We start from the raw sequence: 21,826 nt of genomic DNA on the forward strand, positions 1-21,826 counted from the left end.
AAGTACTTATAGAATTATTATAGAAAAGAAATGAAATACTGACTGCAGAGCACTTAGAACAATTCCTGCCATCCAGTCCAATCTTAGTAAAAGTGTTTATACTATTATCATCACTGTTATTAATGTAGTGTAACACCATGCCATGTAAAAATATTTTCTTTAAATACAGAAATAACTTTAGTAAATAGTGTGATTTTATAAAATGACTCCTGTATTAGGCATTTTCTAATATTTACATTCCTTAATGTCCCTTTATGTTACATAGAAAATAATAAGCTAAAAGGTTTAAATTTTATTACTGTTCAATTTTCTCTAATACTTATTTTAAATAAAACTATAAAGACATTTCTTTTCTCATGTGAAAATATTATTTTGGGTATTACTTTGGGTTTGGGCATTTTAGAAAAGAAAATTCTATTGTAAGAAAGGTAAATTATTTTAGTGTTCAAGACAGTAATGAAACACAAGTAAAATATTTGTTTGATGTACTTAATATATGATTGGTTTCACATTATTTTCCTAGTTAAAAAATTTTAACACAAATAGTTTAAACTTACAGATTACAACATTTACATGGAACATTTTGAGGTGGCTTCGATCAAGACCTAACATATAATAATGTTCTTCCACTAGAAGGAAAAATAACTTCTATTTTGTCTCCTAATAACTGATTTTAAAATTCTATTTTGTAATGTTAGGTTGGTGCAAAAGCAATAGTAGTTTTGGACTCTGGATTTTAAATCATTATAATTAGGCTCAAACACATCTTTATTAATAAAAACAGGAGCCATTTCAATCAAAACATTTTTTCCAACAATAAATAAGTTTGCATATTCCTGTAGCATAAAAATCTGTGCTTTGGGAATTGACAAATTCTTGGAAAGCCTTTTCCACCTCCTGCTGCTTGTGGAAGCATTTTCCCTGCAAAAGGTTGTTGAGATGCTTGAAGAAGTGGTAGTCGATTGGCGCGAGGTCAAGTGAATATGGCAGATGAGGCAAAACTTCATAGCCAAATTAGCTCAACTTTTGAAACGTTGCTTGTGTGCATGTGGTCAATCATTGTCGTGGAGAATTGAGCCCTTTCTGTTGACCAATGCTGGCTGCAGTGTTGCAGTTCCTGGTGCATCTCATCAACTTGCTGAGCATACTTCACAGGTGTAATGGTTTTGCTGAAATTCAGAAAGCTGCAGTGGATCAGATCGGCAGTAGACCACCAAACAGTGACCATGACCCTTTTTTCAGTGCAAGTTTGGCTTTGAGAAGTGCTTTGGAGCTTCTTTTCAGTCTAGCCATTGAGCTAGACTGGATATCAGTTGGGTGTATAAAATCCACTTTTCATCACACTTCACAATCTGATCGAGAAATAGTTCATTGTTGATGCCTAGAATAAGAGAAGACGATACTTCAAAACAACAATTTTTTGGTTTGTGGTCAGCTCATGAGGCACCCACTTATCAAGCTTTTTCACCTTTTCAATTTGCTTCAAATGCCAAATGATCATAGAATGGTCGATGTTGAGTCCTTCAGCAATTTCTTGTGTAGTTGAAAGAGGATCAGCTTTGATGATCCTCTCAGTTGGTCGTTGTCAACTTCCAATTGCCAGTCACTGAGCTCCTCATCTCCTTTGCAAAATTTCTTGAACCACCACTGCACTGTATGTTCATTAGCAGTTCCTGGGCCAAATGCATTGTTGATGCTGTGAGTTGTCTCTGCTGCTTTACAACCCACTTTGAACTCGAGTAAGAAAACTGCTTGAATTTGCTTTTTGTCTAACATCATTTCCCTAGTCTAAAATACATATAAAATAAACAGCAATATTTCATTAGCAAAATACATAAAGCAAGAAATGCACCTTAGAATGATGTATAACATAACCACATTTATTTAAGAATATATTCCCCTATCAAATGGCAAAGTTCAACAGTGCAAAACTGCAATTACTTTTGCACCAACCTAATACCTTTCTACAGGTATTTACCCATCCAACCTTTTTAGCTAAACAATTTTACTATATATTTCACAGAAATGAAGAATACTCTATGTTGTTATTAAATAATATTAAAACATGAGAACCAGTGACAAAGGTGACTTTTCTCTTCTTGGATACGCCATGCAGCTTGTGGGATCTTAGCTCTCTGACCAGGGATTGAACCTGGGCCCATGGCAGTGAAAGCACTGAGTCTTAACTACTGGAGAGCCAGTGCAGCCTTTCTACAATCGTCTATGACCAATGCATCACACTGGCAACATTCTGAGTGACACTTGTCTCTGGTTTCCCTTTTCAAAATGGGGATGCAAGGATTTCATTATTGTATTACAACTCTAGCCATAGTTTCAAATACACAATGTAACCTGCAACAAAAACTCTAATTGCATTTGAATAATTTAATATGTCATTTTAACTTCTGATATGAATTTGTAAAGATTACAAATGCTACATATCACAGCTCTTGGCTAAACACTCACTAAATAGGTTTGTCTTGTATTCTGCAACATGGGGTCTGAAAAATGTCAGTTCTTTTAAGCTCAACTGACCCCTCTAGGTAGAGTCCCACATCTATAAAAATAAAATTCCATTTAAACCCAGGAAGACACAATATTGATTCACTAGGTTTGGAAACCCTTGGGGGGAAACAGTCTTGCTTCTTTGAGTCAATTGCTCTATTTTTTTTTGCAATTACACAATTACAACCAATATAACTTTTAAAAAACTATTTCAAAAGTTATTATAAAATTCAAGCAATAGAGACATTAAAAAAGTTGAAATCTTTTCTTTCCAGGGATAATCACTGTTGACAATTTAGTAAGCATCTTTCCAAACCTTCTTCTGGGGACATAGAAAATTTAAGTACATATATCCTTAAAAAAAACCCCAGTTGAGTTCTACTATACGTATGATTCTACAATATTTTTCGTTCTACTCAATAATATAGCATACACATTGGGAAAAGCGATACAATCTGAATGAGGATTGTTGATATCTATTTTGAAAATGCCCCCCAAAGAAGCTGTACCGATTTACATTCTTCAGCAGCAGCACAGCACGCTGCCTGTCTCCCCACACACGCATCCTTTTCAATGCTTCCTCCATCATACAGCTAAGTCATCATTCAGTTTCAATAACCCGCTACTGATAGTCAGGTTGTCTTCAACTGTTCCCCATTACACACACACACACACACACACACACACACACACACACATTATTTTTCATTGAGAATTTGTATAAGGGTTTCCAAATAAAGTCATCTAGTCAAAGGATATGCATATTTTAAATATCAACAGGTAAAGCTAAATGGTCTAAAAAACATACCAATTTATACTTCTAGTAGTATACAAGTATATCCTTCTTATCTTGCCAATATTAGTAACACTGCTTAGTTTTGCCAATTGGGTAGCTGAAAAATTATCTCACTTTCGTGATTTATGAGAGATGCTGAGTATTACCTTTATGTTTATTATCTATTCATATTTCTTTTAAGAACTGGTACTTTAATTTTTTTAATTATTGGTTTTTAGATCTCTGATTGTTAAGGGCATTAGCCCCTATATGGGATTCTCATATTTTTACTTGTAAAATGAGGGTAAAAACAGTACATTACCTAAAATGGCTGATGTAAGGATTAAATGAGAAAATAAATGATAAATGGCTTATGGTTTAATATAGTGCCCAGTACATAGCAAAGAACACTTTCAATACTTGCGGTTATTATTATACGTGATGCTATTACTCTGATATGTTCCAAACATGTCACTCCAGCCTTTTATTTTGCTTTTTAATGCATGGTTTCTTTAACTAAATGATTAATAATACATGAAACTGTTAGTCACTTAGTCGTGCCCAAGTCTTTGTGACACCATGGACTGTAGCCTAACAGGCTCCTCTGTCTGTGGAATTCTTTACGCAAGACTACTGGAGTGGATTGCCATCATCTTCTCCAGGGGATCTTCCCAACTCAGGGATCAAAACTGGGTCTCCTGCATTGCAGGCAAATTCGTTACTGTTTAAGCTACCAGGGAAGCCCTATAATAATACATAAATACTTGTTTATTTTTCTAATGTACTATAATAAATGTTAAAGAAAATCTATCAGGCAGATAGAAAAAAACACCCGAGGAGTATGTGCATTTACAAAAATGAATGAAGAGCAGTGAAAATGTGAAATACACAGGGAAACAGAAAAGATTTTCCTGTTATTTCAGTTCAGTTCAGTTGCTCAGTCGTGTCCGACTCTTTGCACCCCATGAACTGCAGCACGCCAGGCCTCCCTGTCTATCACCAACTCCCGGAGTTCACCCAAACCCACGTCCATTGAGTTGGTGATGCCATCCAACCATCTCATCCTCTGTCGTCCCCGTCTCTCCTGCCCTCAATCTTTCCCAGCATCAGAGTCTTTTCCAATGGGTCAGGTCTTCGCATCAAGTGGCGATGTATGGAGCTTCAGCTTCAACATCAGTCCTTCCAATGAACAACCAGGACTGATCTCCTTTAGGATGGACTGGTTGGATCTGTTTGCAGTCCAAGGGACTCTCAAGAGTCTTCTCCAACACCACAGTTCAAAAGCATCAATTCTTCAGCGCTCAGCTTTCTTTATAGCCCAACTCTCAGATCCATACATGACCACTGGAAAAACTATAGCCTTGACTAGACAGACCTTTGTTGGCAAAGTAATGTCTCTGCTTTTTAATATGCTGTCTAGGTTGGTCATAACTTTCCTTCTAAGGAGTAAGTGTCTTTTAATTTCATGGCTGCAATCATCATCTGTAGTGATTTTGGAGCCCAGAAAAATAAAGTCAGCCACCTTTTCCACTGTTTCCCCATCTATTTGCCATGAACTGATGGGACCAGATGCCATGATCTTAGTTTTATGAATGTTGAGCTTTAATCCTATTATTTAAGTCTCTTTAAAGATAACTGGTAATTAAACAACACACTGTAGTGTTAAAGACTTTGTTGTTTAATTGCTAAGTCATATCTGACTCTTTGCAACCCCATGGATTATAGCCTGCCAGGCTCCACTACCCATGGAATTTCCCAGGCAAGAATACTGGAGTGAATGATCATTTCCTTGTTCAGGAGATCTTACCAACCCAGGGAACGAACCCTCATCTCCTGTGTCTTCTGTACTGGCAGGTAGATTCTTTACCAGTGAGCCACTTTGAAGGCCTGTTAATGGTATTTTGTTGTTCAGTTGCTCAGTTGTGTCCGACTCTTTTCAGCCTCATGGTCTGCAGCACACCAGGCTTCCCTGTCCTTCACCATCTCCTGGAGCTTGCTTAAACTCATGTCCATTGAGTTGGTGATGGCATACAACCATTTCATCCTGTCATCCCCTTCTCTTCCTGCCTTCAATCTTTCCCAGTATCAGGGTCTCTGTTAAAGGTCAGGTCTTCGCATCAGATGCCCAAAGTATTGGAGCTTCAGCTTCAGCATCAGCCCCTCCAATGAATATTCAGGATTGAGTTCCTTTAGGATTGATTGGTTTGATCTCCTTGAAGTCCAAGGGACTCTCAAAGAGTCTTCTCTAACTTCACAGTTCAAAAGCATCAGTTCTTCAGCACTCAGCCTTCCTTATGGTCCAACTCTCACATTCATATATGACTACTGGAAAAAGTCATGTCCATAGCTTTGACTATATGGACCTTTGTCAGCAAAGCAATGTCTCTGCTTTTCAATATGTTCTTAATGACATAAGCAGATGTAAAATACAAAGTTTCCTCAAAAAACTAAAAACTGAACTACCATATAGCAATCCCACTTCTGGATATATATTGAAAATAATTGAAATCAAGATCTCAAAGAGAGCTGAACTCACATGTTTGTTGTAGCAATACTGACAACAGTCAAGATATGAAAACAGTCTAAGTGTCCATTAATGGAGGAATGAATAAAGAAAATGTGGTATACACACACAGTGGAATATTAAGCCTTAAAGAACAGAAGAAAATTCTGCCATTGTGACAATATGGATGAACCTAGAGGACACCATGCTAAGTGAAATAAATCAGATGCAGAAAGACAAACACTGTATGATATTGCTTATATGTTACAGAGAGTAGAATGGTGGCTGCCAGTGGCTGAGGGGTGGGAGAAATGGGGACATGTTAGTCAAAGGGCACCAACTCTCAGTTATAAGGTGACTGGGTCCAGGGGATGCATGTGTGGCATGGTGCCTGCAGTTAATAATACTATGCGCTGTGCTGTGCTTAGTCGCTCAGTCGTGTCCAGCTCTTTGAGATCCCGTGGACTGCAGCCTGCCATGCTCCTCTGTCCATGGGGATCTGCTAGGCAACAACCCTGGAGTGAATTATCATAGCCTCCTCCAGGGGATCTTCCTAACCCGGGAACGAACCCAGGTCTCCCTGCATTGCAGGTGGATTCTTTACTATCTGAGCCATCAAGAAAGCTGCTATGAGTTAATGTTTAAACCATATTAAGAAGAAAATGGCAATTATGTGGGATAATATATTATTGCAAAATTCAGACTTAAATTGAAGAAAGTAGGGAAAATCACTAGATCATTCAGGTTTGACCTAAATCAAATCCCTTATAATTTTACAGTGGAAGTGACAAATAGATTCAAGGGATTAGATTTTATAGAGCCTGCAGAACTACAGACAGAAGTTTGAGATATCGTACAGAAGGGTGATCAAGACCATCCCCAAGAAAAAGAAATGCAAAAAAGCAAAATGGCTGTCGGAGGAGGCCTTACAAATAGCTATGAAAAGAATAAAAGTGGAAGGCAAATGAGAAAAGGAAAGATACACCCATTTTGATGCAGAATTCCAAAGAATAGCAAGCAGAGATAAGAAAGCTTTCTTAAGTGGTCAATGCAAAGAAATAGAGGAAAACAACAGAATGGGAAAGACTAGAGATCTCTTCAAGAAAATTAGATACCAAGGGAACATTTCATGCAAAGATGGGCACAGTAATGGACAGAAATGGTATGGACCTAATAGAAGCAGAAGATATTAAGAAGAGGTGGCAAGAATACACAGAAGAACTATACAAAAAAAATCTCCATGATCCAGATAACCACAATGGTGTGATCACTCACCTAGGGCCAGACATCCTGGAATGCCAAGTCAAATGGGCCTTAAGAAGCATCACTACAAACAAAGCTAGTGAGGGGAAGGAATTCCAGTTGAGGTATTTCAAATCCTAAAAGATGATGCTGTGAAAGTGCTGCACTTGATATGCCAGCCTATTTGGAAATTTGGAAAACTCAGCAGTGGCCACAGGATTGGAAAAGGTTAGTTTTCATTCTAAGCCCAAAGAAAGGCAATACCAAAGAATGTTCCAACTACCACACAACTGCATTTATCTCACACTAGCAAAGTAATGCTCGAAATTCTCCAAGCCAGGCTTCAACAGTACGTGAACTTGCAGATGTCAAGCTGGATTTAGAAAAGGCAGAGAAACCAGAAATCAAATTGCCAACATCCTTTGGATAATCAAAAAAGAAAGAAAGTTCCAGAAAAATATGTACTACTGCTTTATTGACTATGCCAAAGTCTTTGTGTGGATCACAACAAACTCTGGAAAATCCTTCAAGACACAGAACACCAGACCACCTTACCTGCCTCCTGAGAAATCTGTATGCAGGTCAAGAAGCAACAGTTAGAACTGGACAAGGAACAACAGACTGGTTCCAAATAGGAAAAGGAGTATGTCAAGGCTGCATATTGTCACCCTGCTTATTTAACTTATATGCAGAGTACATCATGCGAAATGCCGGGCTGGATGAAGCACAAGCTGGAATCAAGATTTCTGGGAGAAACATCAATAACCTCAGACATGCAGATGACACCACCCTTATGGCAGAAAGTGAAGAAGAACTAAAGAGCCTCTTGATGAAAGTGAAAGAGGAGAATGAAAAAGTTGGCTTGAAACTCAACATTCAGAAAACTAAGATCATGGCATCCAGTCTCATCACTTCATGGCGAACAGATTGGGAAACAATGGAAACAGTGAGAAACTTTATTTTTTGGGCTCCAAAATCACTGCAGATGGTGATTGCAGCCATGAAGTTAAAAGACTCCTTGAAAGGAAAGCTATGACCAATCTAGACAGCATATTAAAAAGCAGAGACATTATTTTGTCCACAGAGGTCTGTCTAGTCAAAGCTATGGTTTTTTCAGTGTTCATGTATGGACATGAGAGTTGGACTATAAAGAAAGCTGAGCACTGAAGAATTGATGCTTTTGAACTGTGGTGTTGGAGAAGACTCTTGAGAGTCCCTTGGACTGCAAGGAGATCAAACCAGTCCATCCTAAAGGAAATCAGTCTTGAATACTCATTGGAAGGACTGATGTTGAAGCTGAAATTCCAATACTTTGGCCACCTGATGTGAAGAACTGACTCACTGAAAAAAACCGTGATGCTTGGAAAGATTGATGGACAGAGGAGAAGGGGACAACAGAGGATGAGATGGTTGTATGGCATCACTGACTTGATGGACATGAGTTTGATTAAGCTCAGGGAGATGGTGATGGACAGGGCATGCTGCAGTCCATGGAGTCGAATAGTTGGACACGACTGAGCAACTGAATTGAACTACCTCAATGTAGTAAACATTTTCCAACACATACATTTATCAAATAATACCATAAACCTTAAACTTACACAATGTCAGTATATGTCAGTTATGTCTCATAAAACTGGAAGACACGAAAAAAAAAAAGAAATCAATAAAAGATATCTGGAAAATCTCCAAATATTTGTAAATTTAACACCACTAAATAACTATGAGCAAAAGAAGAAAGCAGAAGAGAAATCTCAAAGTACTTTGAAGTGAATGGAAATAAAGACAGCACATCAAGATCTGTAGTATGTCATTAAAGCAGCATTAAGGGGAAATTTATAGCACTAAATACTTTATTAGAAAAGAAGAAAGATTTCAAATCAATGATCCTAAGAAACTGGACATATAAGAGCAAATAAAATTTAAATAAGTAGAAGAAAGGACACAGTAACAAAGAGGAAAGCAATGAAGTAGAGAACAGAAAAACAGTAAAGATCAACAAAACCAAAAGTCAGTTTCTTTGGGAAGAACAGTTTTAAAATGGATAAACTTCCAATTAGAATCATTATTTTTTAAAAAAGAGAGAAGACAGAAATTACAAATAACAAAAATGAGACAGGTAACATCACAACAGATTTTACTGATATTAAAGGGATAATAAAGGAATGTTATGAAAATTTTGTGCCAATATAATAGATAAGTTGGATGAAATGAACAAATTCCTTAGAAGCCACAAGCAACCAATGCTAATTCAGAAGATAAGGAAATCTGAATTGTAATTTTAAGCCTTCTTAAAAACCCTGAAAAACTTCAGGTAAAAATGGTTTGAATGATGAATTCTACCAAAAATTTAGAGAAGAAATAATAACAGTACTACACAAACTCTTGAGAAAATAGTCCGTGAAGCCACATTATATACATCAGATTAGACCAAGATACTATAAGAGAACTACAGACAAATATTCTTCATGAACACAGATATAAAAAATTTTAACAAAATTCTAGAAAATAAAATTCAACAGTAGATTCAGATTATGCTTTGACCAATACAGAGTTCACTCAAATTCATGCATTTTGAAATCATGTCTCTGCTTCATGATATCCAAGGAACCATGAAAAGATATGACATGACTCTGATATGGACATGTTTCATCAAACTAAGTATCTCTCAAAGTGAGGACTACAGATAGAGTAAAAAGATAAAAACATCATGATCAAGTAGGATATATTGCAGGAAAGCAAAGCTGCTTTAATATTTTAAAATAAATCAGTTTAATTCAGCAGACTAATAAACAAAAAAAGGAAAATCACATGATCATCTCAATAAAGGTAGAAAAATATTTAACAAAATCCAATATCCATCCCCGATGCAAACTAGAAACAGAAGGAACTTTCTCAATGTGATACAAGGCATCCACAGAAAATGTACAATGAGCATCATACAACAGTTAAAGACTGAATGCTATTCTCCTAGTAGCATTGTTCCTCCAAGACAAAGATATCTACCCTCACCACATCCATTCAACATTGTATTACATTCTAGCTATTGCAAATGGTGAGAAAAATGAATAGGAAGCAACAAGATTGTTAAGAAAGAAGAAAAACTGTCTTTGTTCATAAATTATCTGACTACCTATTTAGAAAATCCTATTAATATCTACAAAAAAACTACTAGAAATAATAAGCACATAGGGCTAACTAGGTGGCAGAATACAAGATCAATAAACAAAGGTCAATTGTATTTCTATACACTAGCAAACAACAACCATCAGTTTCAGTACAAATGTATGAATGAGAAAGCAATAAAAAATGCAATACTTAGGAAAGTGATAAAAGATGCACAAGACCTGTAACCTGAAAACTATAATTACTGCTGAGAACATTAAAGACCTAAATTTTAAAAAAAAGGACACATACACACACACAGCAATTATGGGCAGAAGATTTGATATTAAGATGTTACTATTCCCATATTGATATTATAGATTCAATGTAATATCAATCAAAATCTCAGGAGACTTTTTCCCCTGAGAAACTGAAAAACTGATCCTGAAATTTACAGATAACGTTAAGGACCTAGCATGGCTAAAATGATGTTGGTAAAGAAGAATAAAGTTTGAGGATTTACACTACACGAATTCACTATTCATTATAAACCAATAGTAATTAAAGCATGTGGTACTGCCGTAAAGATGAACAACAGATCATTGTAACAGAACAGACAGAGAAGAAATATACTCACCAACACATATATTGTTGGGAATTATTAGAACTCAACAATAAAAAGACAAGTAACTCAATTTAGAAATGGGTAAAGGATCAAAGTGGATGAATATCCAAGCAAGATACACAAATGGCCAGTAAGCACACAAAAAGAAGTTCAACCTCATCACACATGAGGAAACTGCACACCACAGTGTGGTAACACTTCATACCTATTAGGATAGTGACAATAGAAAGGACAGGTAATAACAAATACTGGTGAGTTTATGGGAAGATTGGAACTCACAAAGAGCTGAGGGGAATGTAAAGTAGTGCAGATGCTTTAGAAAATAGTCTGGTTCTTCTTCAAATGGTTCAACAAAGAGTTCTATTTCTAAGTATATTCCATTTCTAGGTATATTTTAATAGGACAAAAACATGTCCACACAAAAACTTGTATATGAACGTTCACAGCACTGTTATTCAAAACAGCCCCAAAGGAGAAACAACTTGAATACATACCAACTGATGACTAAATGAAATGTGGTGTATCCATACAATGAAATATTATTCAACAACAAATGAAGTACTGATAGATTCTACCATATACTTGAACCCTGAAAACACAAGCTAAGTCAAACAAGCCAGTCATAGACTACTATGTAATAATATTATATGATTGCATTTATATGAAATGCTAAGAATAGGCAAACATGAGATAAAATGAGTCATTTCTTAGGGCTCGTGAGATTGGAGAGTTGTGGCTAAGGCAGGTTGCTTCTTCTTCGGACAAAGAAAATGTTCTAAAATTGTGGTGATGCATGCACAACTCTGTGAGTGCACTAAAAGCCACTGAATTGTACATAGTAGGTGAATTATTGCCTAGTAAAGCTGTTAATAAAAAATAAGGTGTTTTTTGGCAGTCCAGTGGTTAGGACTTTGTGCTTCCATTGCAGGGAGCAATGGTCAGAAATTAAGATCCTGCATGCTGCGCGGCATGGCAAAGAACAAACAATCCCCCCCCCAAGAACAAAAAAAACCCTAAAAATTCTATGGTTTTGACACTTGTCTTCTCCATTTCACACAATGTGTGCAGAAAATTTTAAACCATAAAAAATACCCATAGGAAATGTTTAAGTGACATAATATGCAAAATGCACAGTATCAGATGCCTCTTCTCTGAACAGGCCAATATTTACACTTCCAGTGTGCAGCCTTGAGGCTGGTTTTAATATCTCTTCATGGCTATAAAACTGGCTACCACTTGAAAAACTGGGTTATCTTAAGCTGTTATTGCTAATATGCTGTGTACATCTGTCTTATTTCTCATTAAGAAAGGTAGCTGATGGACCATTTAACTTTTAAGCTTGATTTTCTTCCTGGCTGCTTTAGTCATTTCTATATCTAGTGCTTTCTGCTCTTCTAGATGATCCGCAACTCTTTCTCCTAATTCCCCAATTTCATTATCAGCCTAGGCTCACAAGGAAGGAAAGGAGCTTCAATTTGGGGATATGTCTGTCTTTCTGTGTAAACCTTAAGAAAGACAGTTCTACACACAGAAGAAAAACAAATTAAGAAGAGACACAAATAAGTCAATCAGGAATCCTCTAAAAAGCATGAAATATTTCTTTTCTTGAGTTGTTGCTCTGAAATCCATGCTGCCCAGCCATTGCTAAATGCAGAATCTTAAGCTAAGGTAATATGTGTATGTATGTATAGGTGTATGTGTATATATATATATATGAAAAGAGATGATAAACTTGATGTCCAGAGTAAAGTTCACTTGAGCTCTGGGCAAAGCAACACTTTTATTCCCCTAATAGCAGCTAGGCTATGAGAGTCAGTGGGCAAACAGTAAACGTTTCTTGAATGAATAGAGGAAGCAAGCATCTTCAGCAGAGCAAGGCCAACTGAAAAGGCCAAACTTAATACGATGAAAGACTGACTGGTAAGCTCCTGTCAAATAAGTGGTTAGAAAAGATCCTGTCATGTTTTGCTTTATCTTTAGTCAAAGGCATTCCTTACATGAGCTAATTTGGTGGCCACTATAACATTTTTCTTTTCTAGGTATTATATTTGTGTTTTAAATTATGTAAAGTGAAATATAATGGTCATTTTGTTTGTTAGTTGGGTAATGGTATAAACAGGATATTGAGACTTTCAATGTAAGGAATTCATGGATACACCACAATTTATGAGGTATAAACACAGAGGAACAAAGATTGGTTAGGAAATTACACTAGTTCTTGTTGAGTTGTGAATACTGTATAATGCAGTGATGAGCTGGATGAGAGAAAAGGGAAGGATGAAATGAAAGGGAAATGAAAAATGGCTTCCATATTTCTGATCTGAATGACTGGGTGAATGATGGTAACACCATCTGAGATAAACAGAAAACTAAGAACAGTTTTAGGGAAGAGAAGATAGTTTCAGGTTTGTGGTGCCATTGGTAGAGCACCCAAGAGAAGATCCACCAGGCAGTTATACACACAAATGTGAGGTCCAGATGCCAGGATTTATGCCTTCCTTGTGGCTCAGACGGTAAAGCATCTGCCCACAATGTGGGAGACCTGGGTTCAATCCCTGGGTCAGGAAGATCCCCTGGAGAAGGAAATGGCAACCTACTCTAGTACTCTTGCCTGGAAAATTCCATGGACTGAGGAGCCTGGGAGGCAACAGTCCATGGGATTGTAAAGAGTTGGACACGACTGAATGACTTCACTTCAGCTTCTAAATGGTAACTGAAGTGGCCAAAATAGATGAAGAATTTGCAGAGTGAAAACAAGGGCTGAGCATGGAACCCTAAGAAATACCAGTATTTAAAGTTGTCAAGGTAAAGAAGAATTCTCAGAAGAGATTGTATAGGAATAGTTAGAATATAGAGAGAACCAGAAAAGTTTTAGGAGTAAGTTATCAACAGCAAATTTGGATGAAAACTTGGTGACATAAAGACTGTTAAGAATCTACTGGATTTATCAATTAGAGGTCAGTGGGACTGAATGAGAGGTTTAGTAGAGTAGGATGGCCTGAAGACAGACTGTGGCAGATTAAGGGTAAATTTCAGGTAATAAAGTAGAGACAGCTGTCCAGAGTCACAAAAATATTTTTAAGTGTAGGGAGACTTGTACGTATTTAAATAAAGACTGGAGGGAAAAGAGGGTGATATGAGAAGGTTCTAAAGTCAAAGGGGGGATAATTGATGGAGCAAGATCCAGAGGATATAGGCAGAATTGAAAGGAAGGGGTTACCAAATTAAAAAAAAATAATCAATGAGGAAACTGTTAATAATTCAGGCTAAGCAGAAAGTGCCTTGAACTAGGAAGGTCGCAGTGTTGATGGAAAATTACATTATGAAAGAAGACTGTACCTGCTTCATGGAGGAGTCAAAGGTCGTTAAACTTTTCTAGGCTAAAATGATTTGGCCATGAGGTTATCTTTGTAATAAATAGGGAAATTATGAGGAAGAGTTGGATTTGAAGAGTCAGCAGGTATGATTAAGTTTGGTTTCTGATAAGATTGGGGAAATGGTCAGACAGCCATGTGGCAGAGATGACAAGGTTTGAGATAAAGATCTAGGGGTTTTTCAACTAGAATTTAAGAAACCTGTGCTGTAAATATGAATCCAATCGCTGAGAAAGAAATACAGGGGGAAAAAGTCAACAGCTGAAGATTCTGCCTTGTGGGATGTATCCAGGGGGTAGATAGAAGATTAAAAAAAAAAAAAAACACAAAAAACATCCAGGACTACACTGGTGGTACACCACTACACTGGTGGTCCAGTGGTTAAGACTCTGCACTTCTGCTTGAGTATTAGGTTCGATCCCTGGTCGGGGAATTAAAGATCCTACATGCCTTGAAATGCAGTCAAAACAATAAAACAAACAAAAAACAAACAAACCTGAAACAACAAACCAAATCAGAAGAATGAAAAGTATATATCTTAACAGTGATGGAGAGAAACTTGAATCATTCAATATTATAAATGAATAATATTTCTAATTATGTGAACATTAGCTTAATATGACATCCTTTCATGTGATTTTTTGAGTAATGCAATATACTCCAAGCATCCAATAATTGGAAACTGATTAAATCGACCAAATGGAACATTTTATAACTGTTAAAACAGCATTATAAAAGTAGTATTACTGACATGCAGAATAGTTCATAATATGTTAAATGAAAAAAGCAGTATGATCTTGTTTTACAATATATACAAAACATCACATACATCTTTATACATACTCCTGAGCACACACAGCAGGGTTTGGAAGGATATGCAGCCAAGGCTAACAGTGGTTATCTCTTGGTGGGCAGGGGTTTAAGTATGTTTGATTTGTATGTAGATTTTTGTAGTAGGCAGAAAACAACACTTTTGTGTAGTTACCAGTCACTCTACATCACCTACTTCAATTCACTGCACAGATTTAGCACTGCTTTATATTTTTATTTATGATTTGCTTGTTTACTGTCTACTCTTCCTAAATTTATCTCTCTCATTCACTCTTGTGGAGAAGGCAATGGCACCCCACTCCAGTACTCTTGCCTGGAAAATCCCATGGACGGAGGAGCCTGGTAGGCTGCAGTCCACGGGGTCGCGAAGAGTCGGACACGACTGAGCGACTTCACTTTCACTTTTCACTTTCATGCTTTGGAGAAGGAAATGGTAACCTACTCCAGTGTTCTTGTCTGGAGAATCCCAGGGACAGGGGAGCCTGGTGAGCTGCTGTCTATGGGGTCACACAGAGTTGGACACGACTGAAGTGACTTAGCAGCAGCAGCAGTAGCAGCATTCACTCTTGTATCATCAGCATTCAGAATCTGCTTCAGTAGAATAGGCCCTCAATAAATATTTTTAAAGTAAAAGATAACAGGCAATGTTTTTTAACAAGAAAGTAAACACTAAAGCCTTAATTTATTGTTAAGCATGGTCATCTTTCTCCTCAGGTCCTCTAGTTTTGAAGTAATCAAATGTGTTAGAAGAAAAGGAAAATGGAGATGCAGTCTACTTGCACCCTTGTGAAGAATCTGACTCTGAGGAGGGCCAAATACTTTTCTGAGCTGCCTCATGAGATACCTCACAAGGCCCAGAGTAGCCTGGGATTGCTGCACAAGAAAAACTGAATGTAATAAGTTACTACGACTGATGTTTATAAATCATGTATCCTCCAAGCAAGCTCCTTGTGATGCTCTATACTCACTTCAATGTCATTGTTGAGGACAGTTTTGTGATCCTCTTTGAGAATGCCTTCAGAAGATGTTGAATCTGCTGACATTCCCAGTGATGGTAAGTCATCAGTGTGAGCAGTAAATGTAAACTTAAGTGTTACAGTTGTGTGCTATATGTACTCAGATGCTCAGCTGTGTCTGACTCTTTGCAACCCTATAGACTGTAGCCCACCATGCTCCTTTATCCATGGGATTCTCCAGGCAAGAATACTGGAGTGGGTTGCCATTTCCTTCTCCAGGGGATCTTCCTGACCCAAGGATCAAACCCATGTCTCTTATGTCTCCTGCACTGGCAGGTGGATTCTTTGCCACTAGTGCCACCTGGGAAGCCCTAGTATTATGGTTAAGGTCAGTAAATATGTTGGTTAGTGAGATATTTGATCTCGTTTGATCTGGTTTGATTGAGAAGAAAAAACCAGTCAATCCTAAAGGAAATCAGTCCTGAATATTCAATGGAAGGATTGATGCTGAAACTGAAACTCCAATACTTGGTCACCTGACGCAAAGAATCAATGTGACTCATTGGAAAAGACCTTGATGCTGGGAAAGATTGAAGGCAGGAGAAGGGGATGACAGAGGATGAGATGGTTGGATAGCATCACTGACTCGATGGACAAGAGTTTGAGTAAGCTATGGGAGTTGTTGATGGAAAGGGGAGCCTGGCATACTGAAGTCCATGGGGTTACAAAGAGTTGGACACGACTGAGTGACTGAACTGAACTGAGTGAAATATTTACACAAAATCAAAGTATATATAATACAGTGAGACTTTTGTGAGTCTTGTTCTTTCACTGACTTATTTTTAACTGAGACAATTAATTTACCAAACAATTCATCATTTAAAAGTGTTCTATTTAGAGTGGTTTAGGAAGAGGAGCCAAGATGGCAGAGGAGTAGGACGGGGAGACCACTTTCTCTCCTAGAAATTCATCAAAAGAATAATTGAACACAGAGCAAACTCCACAAAACAACTTCTGATCGCTGGATGAGGTCATCAGGCGCCCAGAAAAGCAGCGCATTGTCTTCGAAAGGAGGTAGGACAAAATATGAAAGATAAAAAGTGAGACAAAAGAGCTAAGGACGGAGATCCGTCCCAGGAAGGGACTTAATAGAGGACGTTCCCAGACACCGGGAAACCCTCGCACTGGCGGGCCTGGGGGAAGTGTTGGAATCTCAGAGTTTGAATCTGACTGGGAGAGAAACAATAAATAAAACCCACTGATTACGAGCCTAAAAGCAACTCCCAGCAGAAAAGTACCCCAGACGCCCGCATCCGCCACCAGCAAGTGGGGGCGGAATGGAGAGGAGCGGGCGGCATTACTTAGGGTGGGATCTGGGCCTGAGTGCCCTGAGGACAATCAGAGGGAGCTTTTGTGAGCTGTCAACTTGAACTGTGGGAGAGCAAAAGAGACAGAGAAAATTAACCTGCCCGAACACACTGCCGGCGGTCGTTGGCAGAACAAAGGGACCGAGATTCTAGGCGGCCGAAGTCTGCTGGGAGGGTCGGGGTGAGACAGAGGGCGCGGGAGGGAACTGGGGCTGGGGACGCGGAGGGCAGAGGGCGCGCCACACCCGGGGAGAGAGCGCCCGTCAAGCGCCTGGCTGCCTGGGCCGCTCGGGTGGCGTGGGGACGGAGCGCGGGCCCAGCTTTGTGTGCCGCGCTTTTGTGAATCGCCAGAGGGCTGGAGCCACGCCCAGCGTGGCGTACGCTTCATACAGAGCAGCCCGCAGCCTGAGCAGCGCAGTCGGAGAAAAGAGCGCAAGCCCCTCCCTGGAGCGCCGGCCACTCCCCGCACAGCCCCTCCCCACAGCGCGAGGGAACTAGCTACCTGAATAAGAATCCACCTCCGCCCCCGGTGTCAGGGAGGAAATTAACCGCGGAAGAGACCGGCAACAGAAGCCAAATAAACAAAGGGAACCGCTTCAGAAGGGACCGGTGCAACAGATTAAAATCCCTGAAGAAACCACCGACTGACTGTACCGGAAGGGCCTGTAGATATCGAGAAGTGTAAGCTGGAACGAGGAGCTATCTGAAGCTGAGCCGAACCCACACTGACCGAAACAGCTCCAGAGAAATTTCTAGATATATTTTTTCTTTTTCTTAAATTTCTAGATATATTTTTTCTTTTTCTTTACTTTTTTTTTTTTAAGTAGGGAAGAAAAGAAAAAAAAAGAAAAAAAATTTTTTTCTTTTTTCTTGGTTCTCTTTTATTTTCCTTTAAAATTCCCTATTACTCCCCCATTACTCCTTAACTTTCATTTTCATAGATTTTTACGATTTTTTTAATTAGGCAAAACAATTTTTTTTTTCTCTTTCTTCTTTCTTCTTTTTTTTCCTTTTATTTCTTCTTTTTTTCCTTTTCTTTTTCTTCTTTTCTTTTTTCTTCTTCTCTTCTATTTTCTCTTTTTCTTTTTCTCTTATTTCTTTTAAAGCCCTCTAGCACTCCTTTTACTACGCCTTAATTTTCATTTTCAATACACTATAACCTTACAGAAGAAAGAAAAACAAAAAAAGAAGAGAAGCCCTATTTTTAAACCAAACTTCATATATATTTCTAAAATTTCTTTTGTGTGTTTTGGTTTTTGTTTTTAATATAGTATTCTTAAGAGTCTAACCTCTACTCTAGATTTTTAATTTTTGTTTTTCAGTATATGATATAAATTGTGAACATTTAAGAATCCAATAATCAGCTCCCATTTTTATTCAGGAGTGTGTTGATTATTCTCTCCCAATCTTGACTCTGTTTTCTAACTCAGAACACCTCTATTTCCTCCTTTCCTCTTCTCTTCCCAATCCAATTCTGTGAATCTTTGTGGGTGTCTGGGCTACGGAGAACACTCTGGGATCAGACAACTTCGTAGATCTGTCTCTCTCCTCTTGAGTCCCCCCTTTTCTCCTCCTGCTCATCTCTATCTCCCTTCTCCCTCTCCTCTTCTCCATGTAACTCAGTGAACCTCTCTGGGTATCCCTAACGGGGGAGAAACTTTCCACCATTAGCCTAGAAGTTTTATTATCAGTGCTGTATAGTTGGAGAAGTCCTGAGACTACAGGAAGAATAAAACTGAAATCCAGAAGCAGGAGACTTAAGCACAAAACCTGAGAACACCAGAAAACTCCTGACTACATGGATCTTTAAGTAATAAGTGACCATACAAAAGCCTCCATACCTGCACTGAAACCAACCACCACCCAAGAGCCAATAAGTTATAGAGCACGACATACCATGCAAATTCTCCAGCAACGCAGGAACATTGCCCTGAACGTCAACATACAGACTGCCCAAGGTCACACCTAACACATAGACCCATCTCAAAACTCATTACTGGGCACTCCATTGCTCTCCAAAGAGAAGAAATCAAGATCTGCACACCAGAACACTGACGCAAGCTTCGCTAACCAGGAAACCTTGACAAGCCAATCGTCTAACCCCACCCACTGGGTAAAACCTCCACAATAAAAAGGAACCACAGACCTCCAGAATACAGAAAGCCCACTCCAGACACAGCAATCTAAACAAGATGAAAAGGCAGAGAAATACCCAACAGGTAAAGGAACATGAAAAGTGCCCACCAAGTCAAACAAAAGAGGAGGAGATAGGGAATTTACCTGAAAAAGAATTTAGAGTAATGATAATAAAAATGATCCAAAATCTTAAAAACAAAATGGATTTACAGATAAATAGCCTGGAGACAAAGATTGAGAAGATGCAAGAAATGTTTAATAAGGACCTAGAAGAAATAAAAGAGAGTCAATTAAAAATGAATAATGCAATAAATGAGATCAAAAACACTCTGGAGGGAACCAAGAGTAGAATAACGGAGACAGAAGATAGGATAAGTGACGTAGAAGATAAAATGGTGGAAATAAATGAAGCAGACAGGAAAAAAGAAAAAGGAATCAAAAGAAATGAGGACAACCTCAGGGACCTCTGGGAGAATGTGAAACGCCCCAACATTCGAATCATAGGAGTCCCAGAAGAAGAAGACAAAAAGAAAGATCATGAGAAAATACTCGAGATAATAGCTGAAAACGTCCCTAAAATGGGGAAGTAAATAGCCACCCAAGTCCAAGAAACCCAGAGAGTCCCAAACAGGATAAACCCAAGGTGAAACACCTCAAGACACATATTAATCAATTTAAGAAAGATAAAACACAAAGAACAAATATTAAAAGCAGCAAGGGAGAAACAACAAATAGCACACAAAAGGATTCCCATAAGGATAACAGCTGATCTATCAATAGAAACCCTCCAGGCCAGAAGGGAATGGCAGGACCTACTTAAAGTAATGAAAGAGAATAACCTACAACCTAGATTACTGTTCCCAGCAAGGATCTCATTCAGATATGAAGGAGAATTCAAAAACTTTACAGACAAGCAAAAGCTGAGAGAATTCAGCACCACCAAACCAGCTCTTCAACAAATGCTAAAGGATCTTCTCTAGACAGGAAACACAGAAAGTTTGTATAAACGTGAACCCAAAACAACAAAGTAAATGGCAACGGGACCATACCTATCAATAATTACCTTCAATGTAAATGGGTTGAATGCCCCAACCAAAAGACAAAGACTGGCTGAATAGATACAAAAACAAGACCTCTATATATGCTGTCTACAAGAGACCCACCTCAAAACAAGAGACACATACAGACTAAAAGTGAAGGGCTGGAAAAAATTTCACGCAAATGGAGAACAATATAAAGCAGGAGTCACAATATTCATATCAGATAAAATAGACTTTCAAATAAAGGCTGTGAAAAGAGACACAGAAGAACACAACATAATGATCAAAGGATCAATCCAAGAAGATATAACAATTATAAATATATATGCACCCAACATAGGAGCACCACAATAAATAAGGCAAACGCTAACGAGTATGAAAGGGGAAATTAACAGTAACACAATAATAGTGGGAGACTTTAATACCCCACTCACAACTATAGATAGATCAACTAAACAGAAAATTAACAAGGAAACACAAACTTTAAATGACACAATGGACCAGCTAGACCTAATTGATATCTATAGGACATTTCACCACAAAACAATCAACTTCACCTTTTTCTCAAGTGCACAAGGAACGTTCTCCAGAATAGATCACATCCTGGGCCATAAATCTAGTCTTGGCAAATTCAAAAAAATTGAAATCATTCCAGTCATCTTTTCTGACCATGTTGCGGTAAGATTAGATCTCAATTACAGGAAAAAAATTGTTAAAAATTCAAACATATGGAGGCTAAATAACACGCTTCTGAATAACCAACAAATCATAGAAGAAATCAAAAAAGAAATCAAAACATGCATAGAAATGAACGAAAATGAAAACACAACAACCCAAAACCTATGGGACACTGTGAAAGGAGTACTAAGGAGAAGGTTCATAGCATTACAGGCTTACCTCAAGAAACAAGAAAACAGTCAAATAAATAACCTAACTCTACACCTAAAGCAACTAGAGAAGGAAGAAATGAAGAACCCCAGGGTTAGTAGAAGGAAAGAAATCTTAAAAATTAGGGCAGAAATAATTGCAAAAGAAACTAAAGAGACCATAGCAAAAATCAACAAAGCTAAAAGCTGGTTTTTTGAAAAAAATAAGCAAAATTGACAAACTATTAGCAAGACTCATTAAGAAACAAAGGGAGAAGAACCATATTAACAAAATTAGAAATGAAAATGGAGAGATCACAACAGACAACACTGAAATACAAAGGATTGTAAGAGACTACTACCAGCAGCTCTATGTCAGTAAAATGGACAACTTGGAAGAAATGGACAAATTCTTAGAAAAGTATAACTTTCCAAAACTGAACCAGGAAGAAATAGAAGATCTCAACAGACCCATCAAAAGCAAGGAAATCGAAACTGTAA

At 38.0% G+C, this 21,826-nt stretch overlaps 1 protein-coding gene across 1 annotated transcript in view; it reads right to left on the bottom strand.

The window, feature by feature from the left end:
* ITFG1 (integrin alpha FG-GAP repeat containing 1) overlaps positions 1 to 21,826 on the bottom strand; it is a 294,435-nt gene that overhangs the window by 74,391 nt on the left and 198,218 nt on the right. The window lies entirely within an intron of this gene.

The sequence above is a fragment of the Muntiacus reevesi genome, chromosome 2 (genome assembly GCF_963930625.1).
Source record: "Muntiacus reevesi chromosome 2, mMunRee1.1, whole genome shotgun sequence".
Classification (NCBI taxonomy): Eukaryota; Metazoa; Chordata; class Mammalia; order Artiodactyla; family Cervidae; genus Muntiacus; species Muntiacus reevesi.